We start from the raw sequence: 16,840 nt of genomic DNA, 5'->3' as shown, positions 1-16,840 counted from the left end.
TGATTAAACACCGGAATCAGCTACAGAGGGAGATTATTGAGAAATTTTGGAGAGGTAGACAATTTATTCATTCATTCAAAGGAAAACTGAGAGGCGAAGTGAAGGATGGGGGCAGGGAAAAGTTTAACTATGAAGGATTTGGCATTTATCCATCTAAAACAGACGAAAGTGGATAAACTCTCTCTCCCCCCTCCCCCTCTCTCCCTCTCTCCCTCTCTCCCTCTCTCCTTCTCTCCCTCTCTCCTTTCTTTGTACTTTTTGGTCTCTCTACCCTACCAGGACAACCAGCAGCCTTGTGGTAGGGTGGGACTCTTTCACCGTTTTGTACAACCATCAAGGATTCTAGTAAAATACAAATTCAAAAAAGACTGCAGATGTTTTTCCCTGTGAAGAAGGGATTGGAACAGTTACTGAGTAACTCTTTTTCTGTTTATGTGGATATATCTTCAGCTGCAAGAAGACACAAACAGGCTGACAGCTTTAGCTCTGATATGCTTCACCCAAAGGAATGCTGGGTGGGGGTGGGGAAGGACCTGCTATCTCATCTGTGGTAGGGAAAAGGTAGATATTCAAGTGGAAGGACAGGCAGTGAAAGGATAAAAGGAAGTCGTAAAAGTCACTAAGGGAAAACACTACACAACAAGCAAGTGTGGAAATTTGTCATTTTCTTGGAGAAAGCCATAGATACATGTGGCATATAATACTTCAGATCCAGAGGCATTTAATTTCAGACTGATCATTTATAAAACACAAGAGTTCCAGGTCAGCCTGGGCTACACACTGGGTCTCTATTTCTTCAGAAAGTTCAATGAAAAAACTTTTACGAATAAGTTCAGGTATCTAACACTAGGAATTTGTATTTGAATATGATGATCCTCATGAACAGCCTGAGACTTGCCCTCCTATTACACAGTACGAGTTTTGCTTTTGGCACGCAAGCAACACAAATTTTACTGCTTGCAGGACAATTCCTGCAAAAGAAAGAAGAAAGGAGTTAAAAGATTGAAAATTTGAATTGAAAAATAAATAATTACATATTTTTGTCCTGCTCTGTCACTCCTAAAATAATTTAAGATACCCAGCAAAAATATGACTTAACTAAAATACATTGAGTACTTACTGTCAGCTTAGACATACTTACATACACACATGTAGGTCTATTTACTCATTTAACACAACAATCCCATGAGGTAGAAACTACGGTTGTTATCTCCATTTTACAGATGAAGAAACTGATTCTTAGAGATAGGAAAGGGTAGACTTGCAATCCAAATGGAAGCTCAGCTGTTGTTTCACTGTACTGGTCACAAGCACTGAAATAAAAGAACAGATCCAGAAACAACAGTGATGCCAGAAGTACAGGCTAAAGGAAGACATTAAAATACTGGGGAAGTAGAGAAAGAAACTGCCTAAAGCTGGGATGAGGGCCCCTGCCCTGACCTCAAGTGGGCCCCAGAGCTTGCTTCAGAGGCACATATACTTCAATTGGAATGATGCAGATCAGTCCCTGTGTAAGAACAACAAGGAAATTCATAAAGCTGTCCACATTTTTGTTGTTAAAGCAAATCTATGAAAAAAATACTTAGTGTAGGCTGGGATGCGGCATGCATGAGGCAGAGGCCCTGGATTCTATCCCCTGCAACACACACACACACCATGTGAAAAAGAAGGACGTCACAAATTTAACTGTGAGCTTTCCACAGAAAAAGCAGAAGAGGAAATATATCTAGAGTCAGAGCGTCTACAAGATAAAAGCAAAACCTCCTTTTTAGACAAAGCAACAATTTCTAGTAGAATTTACTGAGACAGATGTCTCTTGCGGATCATGAAAATTTGAAAGATTTTTTTGAAAGGACTTTACTGTTTACTAATTCTTTTAAAAATGTGAAAGCAAATGTTTAAAAAAGAAAATCACTTAAATATGGATTAAATGATTCCCTCATACATATGTTTTATGATTTTCACTCTTATCATGAAATAAATAGATACAGAGTTTCTGTCTTTTGAGATCTTAAAGAAGAGAGGAGTTATTCCTCTGGCTTGGATGCCTGTAGGCAAGGACGGGCTTAAGGGGGCCCCTTCTAAGTCCCGGTCTGTGATTCTATACTTCTGAGCTGTGCAAACACTTCTACCTGGGGCAGCTTAACTAGTCTTAAACCTAAAGACTTAGCCACAGAATGGCCATGAATACTTTCATTGTAGGAATCCTTTCTGATAAAATAAATGTTTAAAAACACACACACGCACAATAAAATAAAACCTCCACAACATTCGGGATTAAGACACACCCAAGTAAGACATTTCTGGAAACAAAAGTTGCACTTAGTAAATTCTTGTCACTGGGGATGGAGAGTCAGCACTTAGGCACCACTCATTTTAGCTGGGAACCTTTGCTGAAGTCCTTTGTGCCTCAGATGTTAAAGAAATCTTTTCTAAGGGAACCATCAGCACCACCTCAGGGGTGATGTTTGAAGCTTAATGTGCAAAAGAGCGCGTCTTGAAAACTTCTTATATGATTAACACGGTCCAATGCCCTTTATCACAAAGCACAGGAAGTGCAAAGAAAACTCTCTTCAGGAAGAGGTCCCTTTAAACATTTTTTTCTTCCATCTTTCCTTAGTAATGTAACCCAAGAAAAGAACTCTTCCATTTTGGAAATGAGGGTGAGAGAGCGTAAGCAGGGGGAGATATCATTGTGCAGTTTGAACTGATCCAACTCATTACAATTTGGGCCAAATGACTCTGAGCAGGCTTCCTCGGTGTATGCAGAGAGACAAAAAGCCATAAAAACACAAACATCACAAATATCACCTTAACAGCACCATGAGCCCTTAGGAAATGTGAGGTGGAGATAGCTAATCCAAATTCCTTTACCTGTTTGAATCTGAATCTTTGGCCTTTGGGTCAGTGTGGCATGTCCAGGAAGAAGGCGCATTAAGGGTTTCTTTAAGAAAGGACTGAGCTGCTTGTCTGTACAAAGAGGGGCATGACGATGCCCCTGTCAATTGAAAGACTTCATCCTGATGGCAGAAGGTGTCACTCTTTGGAGTGCTGGATGGACTGCTACTCTAACAGGTTTTTCCCCTTTATAAACAGAGTCCAGCCGCTTTGGCCTTATCTACTTGATTTGAAAATAGCTCATCAATTTAATAGCATTCAGGTTGTTTATGCACACACAGGGCCCTTTGAAAAGAACCCTTTTCATGTCGCCAAACAGGCATTTTGAAATCAACTAATTGGATGGTTGTCTGAATTCAACTCGTTGTTTTAAAAATAACCAGTTGTTCCACTGAATTACATTTTTTTACCCCCAAGCCAATTGGTGTGTGTAGACAGACTTTGAGTCAATCCAGATGGCTGGCTGCATTTTCAACTTGAACTGACTGGATGTTTTGTGGTCAGATATATACAGCTCTTGATAGCCACTGGGGAAATGGAGTAGAAGGGAAGGAAGGTGTAGGAAAGTTAGGAGAAATTATATCAACAAAAGTTTCCATCTTGAGTGCTATGGATCCAGACATTTTCTGCAATCAATCCTCCCTCCCCCTCAAAACACATGCATGCTTGCACACACACACACACACACACACACACACACACGGACACGCACATGCACACATGCACGCACACACACATAGTTAAGCAAACAGAAATAAAGTAATAACATCCCTCCCAGCTGGCTCTGCTCACGGCTGTGGGTCTTTTCTTTCTTTCTTTCTCTCCATGAATTTCTTCACTGCTTGGGTGGCCTGTGGAGGGATTCTGGCAACTGGGCTTCATCGTTTTAGCTCCCTCTTAGACTGACTTTTCCTTCCTGTGGGGAATGCTCCTCTGAGGGGGCTCAGCGTTCCTCTCAGGCAACTAAAGGCAAGGCAGGAGGAAGAGGGCTACGGTCAGACCTGTACCCCTTAATTCCAAGCATGAGGCTGGACTCTGGCCCATGGAACCACTTCTCCTGGGCACGTCTCAGAATTTCCTGTAATGAACCTGACCATCTCCCCCTGCTCAGACATGCTGCATTTTGAGAAATTCCAAGTTTTGTATCATCAGGAGTCCACATAATTAGCTGTCAAATTCTGTGGGCCAGAGGAAGAGCAATTCAGACTCTTTGAAAGGCTACTTCTTTTGTACTTATCATTTTGATTTCTTCATTTGCCTTACCGATAACAGGATGAAAGTAGAACAGAAACAGCCTTTTCCCTGAACCACTTACTCTTTCACTTAGAAGGAAGAAAAGATTCTCTAAACATTTGAAATCAAACTGAGGGAAGTTTCCAAAATATCCGCACCCCGCCCCAAATTCTAAGTGAATTGAAGGACACAGATGCAATTGTCCAAGTTGTACCTTTTCTCTCTGTGCAAAGGTCATTGTTTGCAGTGAAACAAAGAACACAAGAAATATTCTGAAACCTAGCCCTTCCTATATTGTCCCCAACTTTCTCATCGAGTAAATCTCAGATTGGCATATTTTTCATAACATGTCATTTTCCCTGCCTCTTTAAGGTGAGTATTGATTCCCTCAAGGCTTCCAAAGACATCTGGATAACATTCAAATGTTTTCGCCTATGACATTTAGGCTTTAAAGCACTGCCTCATGGCTGGTTGGGGTTTTGTTTAAAGATGTGAGGTATGGTCCCGTCTTCACTGCTGACCTGCTATGTCGCCTTGAAATCATCACTTTATTTCTCTGACTCTCAGAGGCTTTTTCATAAATATTATTGGGCAATAATACGTGCTTATCTGGTGTGTCTCATTGGGCTATTAGAAAGGGCTGTCTGAATGATTGTTTTGTGAGGAGTATGAGGTCTTAAAAAATATAAGTTTCTGAAAGACAATTTTAGCTGGTGTCATCAGGTAGTCCTGGAAACTTGGCCTCTTCCCTGTCAGATCTAAAAGTTTCTTGCTGTCTTCAAATCGCACTATGAGCTATGATTATTTTAATTTCTGTTGTTTTAAAAAATTAAAACGCTCCCCCTCCCCGCAAAGAGTAACTTATAAGAAAAAAATGCTATAAGTGAATATATATCTTTTTGTTTTTCAGTGCTGGGGTCAAAACCATGGCTTCATGCACACTAGGCAAGTTCTCTACCATTGATCTACATACTCGACTCTTAGTTTTGAGAATCAAAAATACTGTAGCAGTATAAAGAAAAGAAAAGGTGGTAGATTGATTTTTTTTAAAAAAATCCATGCTATCGTGAATGTGTTAAAGTACATCAGTCATATTTTATGTTCTGTTTGTAGCAAAATCAAGGTGAGCAATAGTGATGCTCTTTCTCTAGGTTTCTGAATCATGGCTGGGCTTTGGGATAAGTACTATTTATGCTTGAAGAAAGATACTCTGCTGATCTTCTCAACTCAGGGTCAAGAACTGAAACATTTCTGTGAAAATCCAGCAAAGGACAATAGGCAATTTCCATCATCCATTCTTTGATCTTTCTCTTCAATTGGCTCAGCGTTTTCCATCCTTGAGTGATATAAGGTATTTGATAAGCCCCAGATGCTTTACAAGCACACAGAATCCTGCTTTGCATTATCATCTTGTCTAGCTGCGTGCATGTAATTAAATGACCTTTTTTTTTGCCATAGGAGCAGTTACACCGAGGAAGGTGAACTTTCCCTTCCATATGTGGAATAAATGTTTTCCCTCCACACACAGAGTAGTATCAGCTGAGAGCCTGGCATTGTTTCCAGTTGTCAAGAAATCATTGGCCTTTTTCCTCTGAAGAAGAGTCACTGCACTGCCTAGCCTTAAGCAGCAGAAGAGGAAAGTAAACATGACATGGTATTTCCATAAAGCAGTAAATTAGAAATGCTATGAGCACATGTGAATATGACTGTGAAGTTTTAAAACTGAGGTAAATCTGGCTGCAAGCTCAAGACCGAAGCTTTTTTTTATTTTTCAGAAGTATATTTGAGCTCCTGTAGTTACATCCAGGAAACATGAGACATTACTAAGGCTGGGAATTGAGGGTAAGGCCAAAATAAGGTCTGGAAATGTAATTGTAATTGGGGAGGCCAAACGACAGAGGTTAAGCCCTGGGAAATGGAAAGGCAAATCGGTGTCTGAGAATTCCTGGGTCTGTGGCAGGTCTCTTGCTGAACACAGTTTTTAGCTGGCTTTCATACGCTCCTGCTCCCACAGACCTGTTTGCGAGGGAGGCTGAAAGAAGACAGAGCTGGTGCCAAGGCCGGAAAGTTAAAGGAGACCCTCTGGGAGCATATGCCTCCTTCAAGCTTCCAAATCTGAAAACCCTTAACAATTTGCTTCTCCCCAAAACTGCCACTGGGGCAAACCTGACAAAGAACTCACAAGTCAAACTGCAAGATCTCAGTTATGCCTGATTACTCTGGTGGTTAAAAGCACATCTGGCGGAGGACCACAAGGACTTGAATTTGGCCCTCATCCCTATACCACCAAGGCTTAGTACATGATGACTCTTCAATAACTGTGGGTAAGAAAGGAATACTAAGTTGACAAATAATGTTTGTGAAAACAAACCTAGCTTTGGTGGCCTTCAAAAGTAATTGCCTTAAAGGTAACACTATATATAAAATGAAGAGCTAAAATGTGCCTCCCACATTACCTATTTATCTTTAGTCTTCTAAAAGTTCTTTTTAAAAAAATTATTATTTATTATTTTTATTTTATGTGTATGCATGTATTGCCTGCATGTATGTAAGTGCACCCGTGTCGTGCAATGCTCGCAGAGGTCAGAAGAGGCTGTTGGATTCCCTGGGACTAGAGTTATGGACAGTTGTTAGCTGCCATGTGGGTGCTGGGATTCGAACCTGGGTTTTCTGCAAGAACAATCAGTGTTCTTAACCACTGAGCCATCTCTCTAGCCCCCTAAAAGATCTTTTAAAAATTAATTTTTAAGGTTAGCCTACAAAGTAATGGTTTTCACCATGGCACGTTCACACATCTGTGTGACACTTTGTTCTCATTCAATCCTCCTCCCCACTGTTCTTCCCCAGCCTCCTCCAACATGAAAGAGTTTTACAGTGGACCCAGGTATAACTGCCACCTCTCTTCTGTTATTTGCATTGTATTCTGTTTGTCTTGTCACATGCATTTGTGTATCTTCTAGTCATTGACCAAGATTAAGGTTTTTATTGTGGTAATAACGCTTAACATGAAATCTATTCTTTTAACAAAAATTTAAGTGCACAATACATTACTGCTGACGATAAGTACAACGTTGCATAGCTCTCCAGAGCTTATTTATCTTGCTTGGCTGAAACTGTATGCCCTATTTCCTCTTCTTCTCAGCCCCTGGCAACTACAGTTCTATGCTATGCGTCTACATGTTTGACCATTTTAGATGCCTCACGCAAGTGGAGTCATGCAGTATTCGTCCTGCATTTGTCTTAATTTTACTTAGCATAATATCATCAAGGTTCATCTTTGTTGTCACAAATGGCAATATTTCTTTTTTAGAACTGGAAAATATTCTATTCTATACATTCTTTTCTTTATCCATTCATCTGTCGATGGTAATCTAGGTTGTTTCCATACCTTCTCTGCTGCGACTAACACTGTCATAAACACGGAAGTGCACATTTCTCTTTAGAATTCAGCTCTCACTATGTAGCCCTGGCTGGCCTGGAACTCACTTTGTAGACCGAGATGGCCTCTACCTCCTGAGTGTTCAGATTAAAGGTGTGTACCAGGGCTGAGAGATGGTTCAGTGTTGAAGAGATTGCAGAGGACACCGATTCAGTTCCCAGCACCCACATGGCTGCAAACAGTTGTCCCTAACTCCAGTTTCAGGGGATCCAATGCCCTCTTCTGATCTCTGCAGGCATTGCATGACATGGGTGCACTTACAAACATGCAGGCAATACACTCATGCACATAAAATAAAAATAACAAATAAAATGATTTTTTTTTTTGGTCTTTTTGAAGCAGGGTCTTCCTGTAAGCCCAGCTGTCCTGGAACTCACTATGTAGACCAGGCTGGCCTTGAACTCACAGAGATCCACCTGCCTCTGCCTCCCAAGTGCTGGGACTACAGGTGTGTGCCACCACACCCAACATAAAATGTGTTTTAAAAAGGTCTGTACCTAGCTAGCTCCGAATCCAACTTTTTTCTAAAAGAGAGAGGGGTCTCACTCTGTAGTCCATGGCTGTCTCAAACTTGTGGATGATCCTTCTGCATCAACTTCCCAAGTGCTGTGATTATGGGCACAAACCACCTTGCCTGGCAGAATCCTGCTTTTGATGCATTTGCATTTTTGGTTTTTTGAAAAAAAAATTGTTTGGGGGGTTTTTGTTGTGTGTGTATGTGTTTGAGCCAGAGTGTAATTGTGTAGCTCAGACTAGACTACAACATGCAATTCTCCTTCATCAGCCTTTGGAGTATAGGGATTCTAGGAACATGCCACCAGACCTGGACAATTCTTTTGAGTGGATCCCCACGTATGGGATACCATTTCTATTTTTAGCTGTTCAGAGAACCTCCATACTGTTTTCCATAACTGCTGTACCATTTTTATTTTCCCGGCAAACAACAGAGTGCAGGTTGCCAATTTCTCCATATCCTCACTAACACTTGCTATCTCTAGAAGGTTTTTAATCCTTATTTTGTAAGTTAAGGCTTAGCTAGAAAAGGTCCTTTGTGCAAGCTTACCTAGCTAGTAAGTAACAGAGTTGGAATTTGGACCCAGAACTATCTAACCCTGGAACTTAATCCCATTCCATAACATTGTCCTGACTCTTGTGACCAATGTGTTGCAACATCAGTTAAAGCAAGTCAACTAGAGACTGAGTTGCAATTAACTGGGAGGTTGAATTTTAAATCAAAGGACAACGTAAGATGCTTTAGTCTTTGATTCCAGAACTAAAATCTCTGAAAGTCAATACATGCAATCAGAAATGAATCTGTACACTACATACCATGCATTAAAGCGGAAGAGAAATATGAATTTCCGGGATTTATTTTTTTTTTAAGAAATCAAGTTTCATGATGTGTAGGAGGCTCAGCATAGATCCAGTTCAATGTTTCTTCAATGCAATATATTTACAACATCATTTAAAGACTGAGTATGAAATAACAGCACATCAAGGACAAGTTAGATTAGATTCATATACTATGTTTACAGAAGCAGGGAAATATGCAACACATTTGTGAAAGATTTCCATAGAAGGAACTGACATAGGTTTTTCAATAACAAAAACTAATAATGAGCCCTCCTAAAAGTTTACTATCTTCATTTCCAAACAATTTAATAATCTATTAGACTTCCATATAGTGAGATTTGGATAAATACAATCTAGTACCTTTAGTACATTGCAATCTTGAAGAGCAAATATCAAAGCCTTGGTTGTTTAATCGCTCTAATAAGTTAATTTAAAAATCTCTTATTCAGGTCATGAGGCATGGTAACGCATGCCTATAAGCCTAGTACTTGGTAGGTGGAGGCAGGCTCCAAACCAGTCTGGCCTACATAGTGACTATGAAGCCATCTTGGGCTACATGGTGAGACCACGTCTAAAAATGATGGTTTCTGATTTAGATTTCTGGTAAGAAAAATACAATAGAAGTATATCTATTCATATCTTCACTTTTGCACCATTACTTAATGAAAACCCTACTGTCATGCTCATAGAATATTTAGATTTTTAATGTTGTTATATAGTTTTCAATTAAGAAGCACACTGATCCACTGACAAACATTTCCTGACGAGTATGTGGAGTCATTGCTGGATTTGTATTATAGGGGATGCATTTAGTCATGCACACAACAATATGTATTGAGGTCCTACTGCACCTTAGGCAATGTTTCAGATGCTGGATACAGATGTGTAAGATTCTCTCCCTCAAGGAGTACATAGGCATAGAAAAACAGATGGTTAGAGGTAGGAGGAACCTTAGAGAGCATGTAGTCTACCATCTTCAATTTAAGTTAAGGAAGATGTGGACCAGAAATATTAATTTACTGATCTCAGGCTACTATACTTAGAGTAACAGAACATGAACTAAAAACCAATTGTTTTGACTTTTGGTCTTCTGCTCTTCAGATTATTTCAATCTGGTTGGGAAGACAGGATACTTTTCTGTGAAACCACTTCAAAATAATACTGGACACAAAGCTGCTAATAAACCATATGGCATTAACAGTAAGTTTATCAGGAGTTAGAAAAAGACTAGAGACATCCAACGGAATGTAAATCTTGTGAGTAATGACATGTAATTTATTTACAAAAGGAGACTTGCTATGCTCTGACATGTAGTAAGGATGAATGAAGGTATTACAAGGAAGCAGTACTTCCCTCTGGATCTTATCATCTTGCTTTAAGGAGTTACTTTTTGGTACACAGGCTAGCAAGCTCTTTCATTTATAACAGAAACCATGATATAAATTACAGGAGATATAATTGATAAAATAAAATATGAAGGCAAGGGAGTTCAACCTCTGTTCATAATTTATAGCAAGGACTTCTGAAATGCAAAATCTCACGTAAACCATATTTACTTTCTTCTGAGTATTTCTTGAAGTCATCCAAACAAGAAAATCGTTTTAGAAATATTTTATTTATATTTTTATGACATCGTTTTAAAAATATTTTTTTTATTATTTTTATTTTACAAGTTTGAGTGTATTGTCTGCATGTAAGTAAGTGCCCCCGTTTCATTCAATGCCTGTGGAAATCAGAAGAGGGCGTCATATCCCCTGGAACTGGAGCTATAGACAGCTGCTAGCCAGCCTTAATGTGGGTGCTGGGACTGGAACTCAGGTCCTCTGTAAGAGCAAGCAGTTCTCTTAACTGCTGAGCTGTCTCTCCAGCCCCATTACGTGGTATTTTTTTATAAGAAAGATCTTTTAGACATTTATCTTCAAGTAGGCTACTTATTATTGGAAAGTTTTTTATGTGTTGTGATTTTAACAGTAACTCTCCATAAATAAGGTCTTCTTTTGTAAAGGAAAATATCACAGGCAGGGCTTCCCTGAAAAACATTTATGAAATGACAACCATGGGCCAAAATATTGGGCACATACTAAGACAATACTTTTCAAACTATCTCTACTGGTGAATCAGTTTATCTTTATTATTTTTCTACCTGATATGGACAAGCAGTTTGGGAAACTAAAATGAATTTCTATAACATCTGAAAAAGAAAAACATAAGGTCATTAAAATAATTGCTAAATTCATCAGCGGGACTAACTTTTCGTGTACTTAAAAGTGTCAACACCACCAACATGTATAAAAATTTCTCAGTGTTGATCTGAGTGTGGTGGCCCACAACTATAGTCCCAGCACTTGGGAGGTAGAGGCAGGAGGGGCAGGAGTTCCAGGTTAGCCTGAGTTAAAAAAATCAAAACAAATGTTCTCTCTGCTTCCATTTATTTATTTATTTATTTATTTATTTATTTATTTATTTATATTAATTCTTTTTATTTTATGTGTATGTGTGTATTGCCTGCATGTAGGTAAGTGCACCCATGTCCTGCAATGGCCACAGAAAGCAGAAGAGGCCATCGGATCTCCTGGAGCTGGAGTTATGGACAGTTCTTAGGTACCATATGGGTGCTGGGATTCGAACCCATGTCTTCTGCAAGAACAGTCAGTGTTCTTAACCACTGAGCCATCTCTCCAACCCTTCTTTTTTTGAAAACCATTTTATTTCTTATTTTTTTATTTTGTGTGTATGAGTGTATTGCCTGCTTGTGTGTAAGTGCATCTGTGTTGTGCAATGCCCACAGAAGTCAGAAGAGGGCATCGGATCCCCTGGAACAGGAGTTACAGATAATTGTTAGCCATATATGGATGCTGGGGATTGAACCTGGGTCCTCTGCTAGAGCAGCCAGTGCTCTTAACCACTGAGCCATCTGTCCAGCCCCAGGCTTACTCTTCTTAACTGCATCACAGACTAGTAGTAAACAGCACACAGACCAACACAAGTTCATGGAGTGCATTTTGGGTAGCAGTGGATTAGAGGAAACACAGAGAAGTGTAGTCCGAACTTCTGTCCATGAGTGCTCAATTTATATTGGAGACAAAAAAGTAAAGATGCATTTGCTGTACCGTGTGGCTAGCAGAATGATCCCTCAAGTGCTGGTAGCAAGTGGAAGGAGGCTGGGCCTGGTTGGAAGAGTATGGAACCATTTAGAACTGCTCATTTTTTTTTTCCCCCCCCCCCCCCCCCCCCGACACACACACTTTGGATGCAGGTTCTAGTCATATTGCCTTAGGCATTACCAGTCTTTGAACTTTAAGCTACCATGCTCTTAATTGTCCAGCTACAAACCATTCAAATTTTCATAGACAACAAAATATCTTGTGTACAAGACAAAAAGTATTAGATATGCATGTAGTAGATCTGTCTAATAAAAAAATCAATTAACTAAAGGCATGAAGAAATATGTTAGGAATTTCAAGATCAATATTCTTTTATGCAAACTAAGACAAATAGAATGATTTTTATTTGTAGTAATCAACATGATGCCACAAATAAAATTTTCAATAGCTTTATTTTTCATGCCTTGGATACTAACATCTAACATCTAAAAACCTCAGTATATTTTGTGGATTTAGTGAGGGCAGAGCAGAGTCCCTGGTCTGGGAGAGGATATCTGTCCATAACTCACAATGTAAGCGTCTCAGCCAAGTTCTGCCTGGGATTATTATACAATTTTCAAAATGACTTTAAGTCTTTCAACTTACAAAGTTACCATTTACATTGCACTGGACTGCTGGCTAGGATGAATGAATGAACACTCTTTCCCAAAGGACCATAATTCATTCTCTGATCATAGCTTATACATTTGGGAGAATTGGGATCAGTGTGCCTGGCGCCTCCCCTTCCCTCTGCTCCACAAAGGAGTCATACACTGCAAGAGAAGAGGAGACAAAGTGGCTGTGTGCCATGGAGTGCAGAGGTGTGGCTCTGGAGGTGTTGACTGTGAGCAGCACCAGCCTAACATATAAGCAACTGTCTACATGATGTGATTTCAGGTGCACCAAAAAAGGCCTCATTGCCCCTCAGTTTAAACACTCCCTTCCCACTGGTGGATGCCTGGAATTCCAGAGTTTTTAGAGCTCGATTCCTTTGGTCTAAAGCTTTGATCCTTGTTGAAATACTTGTACCCCTGGGTGGGCAGCCCCATTATATCCTATCAGCCAGATACACTGAGAATAGATGAGTTTTAAAGTTTCTTCCCTGAGAGCAGGTTTGAGATGGGGTTAAGAGCAGAAGACAGTGTGTACCTGAGAGGGACAGGAAGGGGAGAACATCACCAGGGGGCAAAAGGATCTGGGCCCAAGACAAATAATGTGTGCGTGTGTGGCCATGTGCATGCCTGTGTATGAGCTCCTCCCATGGCAGCAGCTGCTGAACACCCTTTCTTAACTCTCTCCCAGAAAACTTGATTTATGCTGCTTTTGGAGCCATGGAACCAGACTGTCCTCCCGGCTACAGCAAGATAATAGCTGCTGGCTATAGCTGGGAATTCTCGAATTCTTTCAAACTAAAGTCTAAGAGTGAAAGGTGAAGAAAAGTTCTTCTGGGCCTGCTGTGCTAGATAGCCTTCCCCTGTGGTCCAAAGGGGAAAATGGAGTCCAACTATGCTATCTAAATGATTCCAACTCAGTTGGAGAGCACAGAGCCACAGATTGTCAAAAGTGAACACTTTCAATCAGCACATCCTTTTGTATCTCCAAGCTGATTGTTTCTCTCTCTTCTTGCAGAAGAGTTCAGATGAATCACTGACCAAAATTCCAGCATGAGGAAGTGGTTTTGAGCTTGGGAGGTAAGACAGTTGCTTGTGTAGAAGAGAAGATGAAAACTCAGTATTTTGTCAGTTTTTTTTTTCTTAGCTTTTTGTTCATTGTTTTTGAGATAGGGTCTCACTATGTTGTCCAGGCTAGTCCTGAATGCTTGTGCGCAATGGATTCTTCTGCCTCTGTCTCGATTCGACCTCTGGAGTGGCTGAGAATACAGGCATGCCCAGCTTTAATTGTCAGCCATCTCTGTGGTATGCGGTATAGCATATGTAATAATGAAACGGATTTTATACATTTGTTTTTGAATTTTCTTTCAATTTTTTTCTTTTCTTGTTTTGCAGAGCGGGACCTTGCGCATGCTAGGCCAGTGCTTTACCACTGAACCACATCCCCAGGTCCTGGTTAAGGATTTTCATGAGTAAACTTTTACATCACTGACTAAGCAGTGGGGACAGCTGCCTGTCACATTTCTGCAAATGTTTCTGGCAAAGAAGCCTGTCCCACAATGCCCATTTCAGTGTCTGAAATTCCATTGTGAGAGTCATCACTTGGGGGACTAGAAGGTTAGAAGTCTTCGAGAGGCACTTATAAAAATGGAAGCACTCCTTCAGCGCAGCAAATTTTATTAACTCTTCCCTTAGCTTGGCTAAAAGCTCTGAAGTAGTGGCTTAGAGTGGGAGCAGAAACTTCCAGGCTAAAGGAGTATTTCCCAAAAACTGGAGGGCCAGTCTGTCTCTGATTTAGCTCAAATCCTAACAACTTGCTATATCTTTGTATTCCCAATACTATTTAATATTTTTCTTTAAACTAGCTCACATTTTATCGAAATAAATTTATCATAGAACTCTCTGCTTAGCTTTATCCTTACAAAAGAATCATGAGAGGAATTTGCTAAGTATATGTGTATTTTCTAATCCACTGAAGTAACTTAAAAAAAAAAAAAAACACCCTCGAACTCATGGATCCAGTTCCTTGACTGCAGAGATCCACACAATTCACTTAGGAAGCACTGCTTTAGTTCATACAAAATGTGTTAGATGTAAAAAGCATATATTAAAAAGAAGTCACTGTTCCCCCTTTCTAGGTACTCAATACCGAGTAGTTGAAAACAACTGTTGCCTTTGTAGTTAGTTGCATGAGCTCTGGAAGATCATGAATTTATGGGAGGTCATGTCTTCCTCTGCGAGGTCATGAAATTCAATCAATGCTTGCCTTCCAATCTGCCCTTTGGTCACAGGGCTCCACAGGTGGAACGTATCAAACTCACCAGCCAAATTATGACTCTTAATTGGTGTTTCTTTTAAAGTGGATATGTCATTTGTCAAATGTTCAATGCAGGCGCAGGCCTAGCCCCGGGCGAAATTATGAAGTAGGAGAAGAATGCCAGATACATAGGCAGCACTCAAATGTTTGTTGAAAAAAAGAGTGAACGAGTCCTCCGTCCTTGACTCCTTCTCTCCCATCCCCCATAGGCACTAGATCACCAGGCTGTTTTAATTCTATCTCCTAAATATCTCTAGGACATTTTTCCCCCTCCAAATCTCCTTTGTCACAAGCCTTCATCATTTCTTGCCTGAATTAGTTTCATAGCCTTTTAGCTGGTCTCTTTGCTTCTAATCTTGTCCCTTCTCCAAACCATTCTCCACAATACTGTTGGAGAGATCTTTTAATAAGACAAATACTACTGTGACACCCCTATGCTTAAAATTTTCTTGAGCAGTTCCCCGGCTGCTCTGCAGACTCTGCAGCCTTCCAGACTGAATAATCTGGCCTTGCCTCAGCCTGAAATCATTACTCTGCACCTCCCACTCTCCAAATGGGCCATGCCAGGGCCTCTCCTCTTTGTTCACCCTGCTTCCTTTGCCTGGGCACCCTTCCCCCAATCTTTTCTCACCTCAACTCCTACTGGTCTTTCAAGTCCGAGTTTACGGCATCATCTCTTCTGGGACACTTTGTCTGATCCACCCTCTCACCCTTTAGAGCTCCATCTTACCACTTAACACATAATGTGTTAACATTTTGTTTTGTTGACTTCCCCATTAGGCTTGTAGCTCTTTGAGGTCAGGATAATTTTTCTGTTTTCAGGTTGTGTCCCACGGAACCTAACTCAGAGTAGGAGTTCAAATGTCTGTTACTGAATGAACGAACGAAGTCACGAATGAAGTCACGAATGAATGAATTCCTCAGTGACCTTCATATTGCTGTCTTTCTTCTCACCTCACAAGCCCAGGACAAAAGCTCCTCTCCTACAGCCTAGCACACCCTTCCCTCTACTTCTCAAAACTTACTTTTGTCTAGTCAGAAACAACACAACCACACGATAAAGTAATTCACATTGACATGTTAAAGTCATGTCATCATAGAAATAGTGAGTTCTTAACTATGCACAGGACACGGGGCTGGGCTAGGGTTGTTCTGTGTGAGCATGCATGTGTGGACTCTCAAAGAGAATCTACTTGAGTATGAGTATGAGTAAATGCTTTTTCTCCTCAAAGAGGTATTTGATTCTCAAAAAACTGTATTTCTAATGGTAAAATTTAAGCAGGAGAGATGGGAATTGGGGTCTAGGAGACCTTTCAAACAGCCTTCTACTGAAGGTATGAAGTCGGCGGTTAATGAATATAGGTTAATGAATCTGGTCTGTAAAATCATTTCCTAATGAGTTAGGGTCGTTATTTTTCTCTCATCGGCTATACTTTGCTTCACGGAGGGTCACCCACAACTATCCTGCAGGAAACCCGAGTCTTTTGACATTCTGGATCAGGGTCAAGTGCTATTTCAAAAAAAATTTTATTTTTATTTACTTTTTGTGGTTCTCTTGAATCAGACCCAGCAAGCTACAAGAGCTTCTGGACCTTTTAGGTACAAAGATGAGGCAGGCTGTGAAATCCCAGAGGTCTCCAGCTGCTCCTGAACGTATTTGCGGGCTGGCTTTGAGAACTCGGTTAGAGCTGCGTTGGGAAAAGGGTTCCTGGGAAGCCTTCTCAGAAAGCAGAAAGAGGAGGTGGATTTTATGCAAAGAAAGCTCTGGTGGCGAGAACGAGCCGGATCTGGCTGGGAGAAGGCCTAGCGTCGAATGGGGGGGTACCTAAACTGCGGATCCCCCCCA

Source organism: Nannospalax galili, unplaced genomic scaffold, assembly GCF_000622305.1.
Source record: "Nannospalax galili isolate Female #2095 unplaced genomic scaffold, S.galili_v1.0 scaffold371, whole genome shotgun sequence".
Classification (NCBI taxonomy): domain Eukaryota; kingdom Metazoa; phylum Chordata; class Mammalia; order Rodentia; family Spalacidae; genus Nannospalax; species Nannospalax galili.
Note: the sequence above shows the minus strand (reverse complement) of the source record.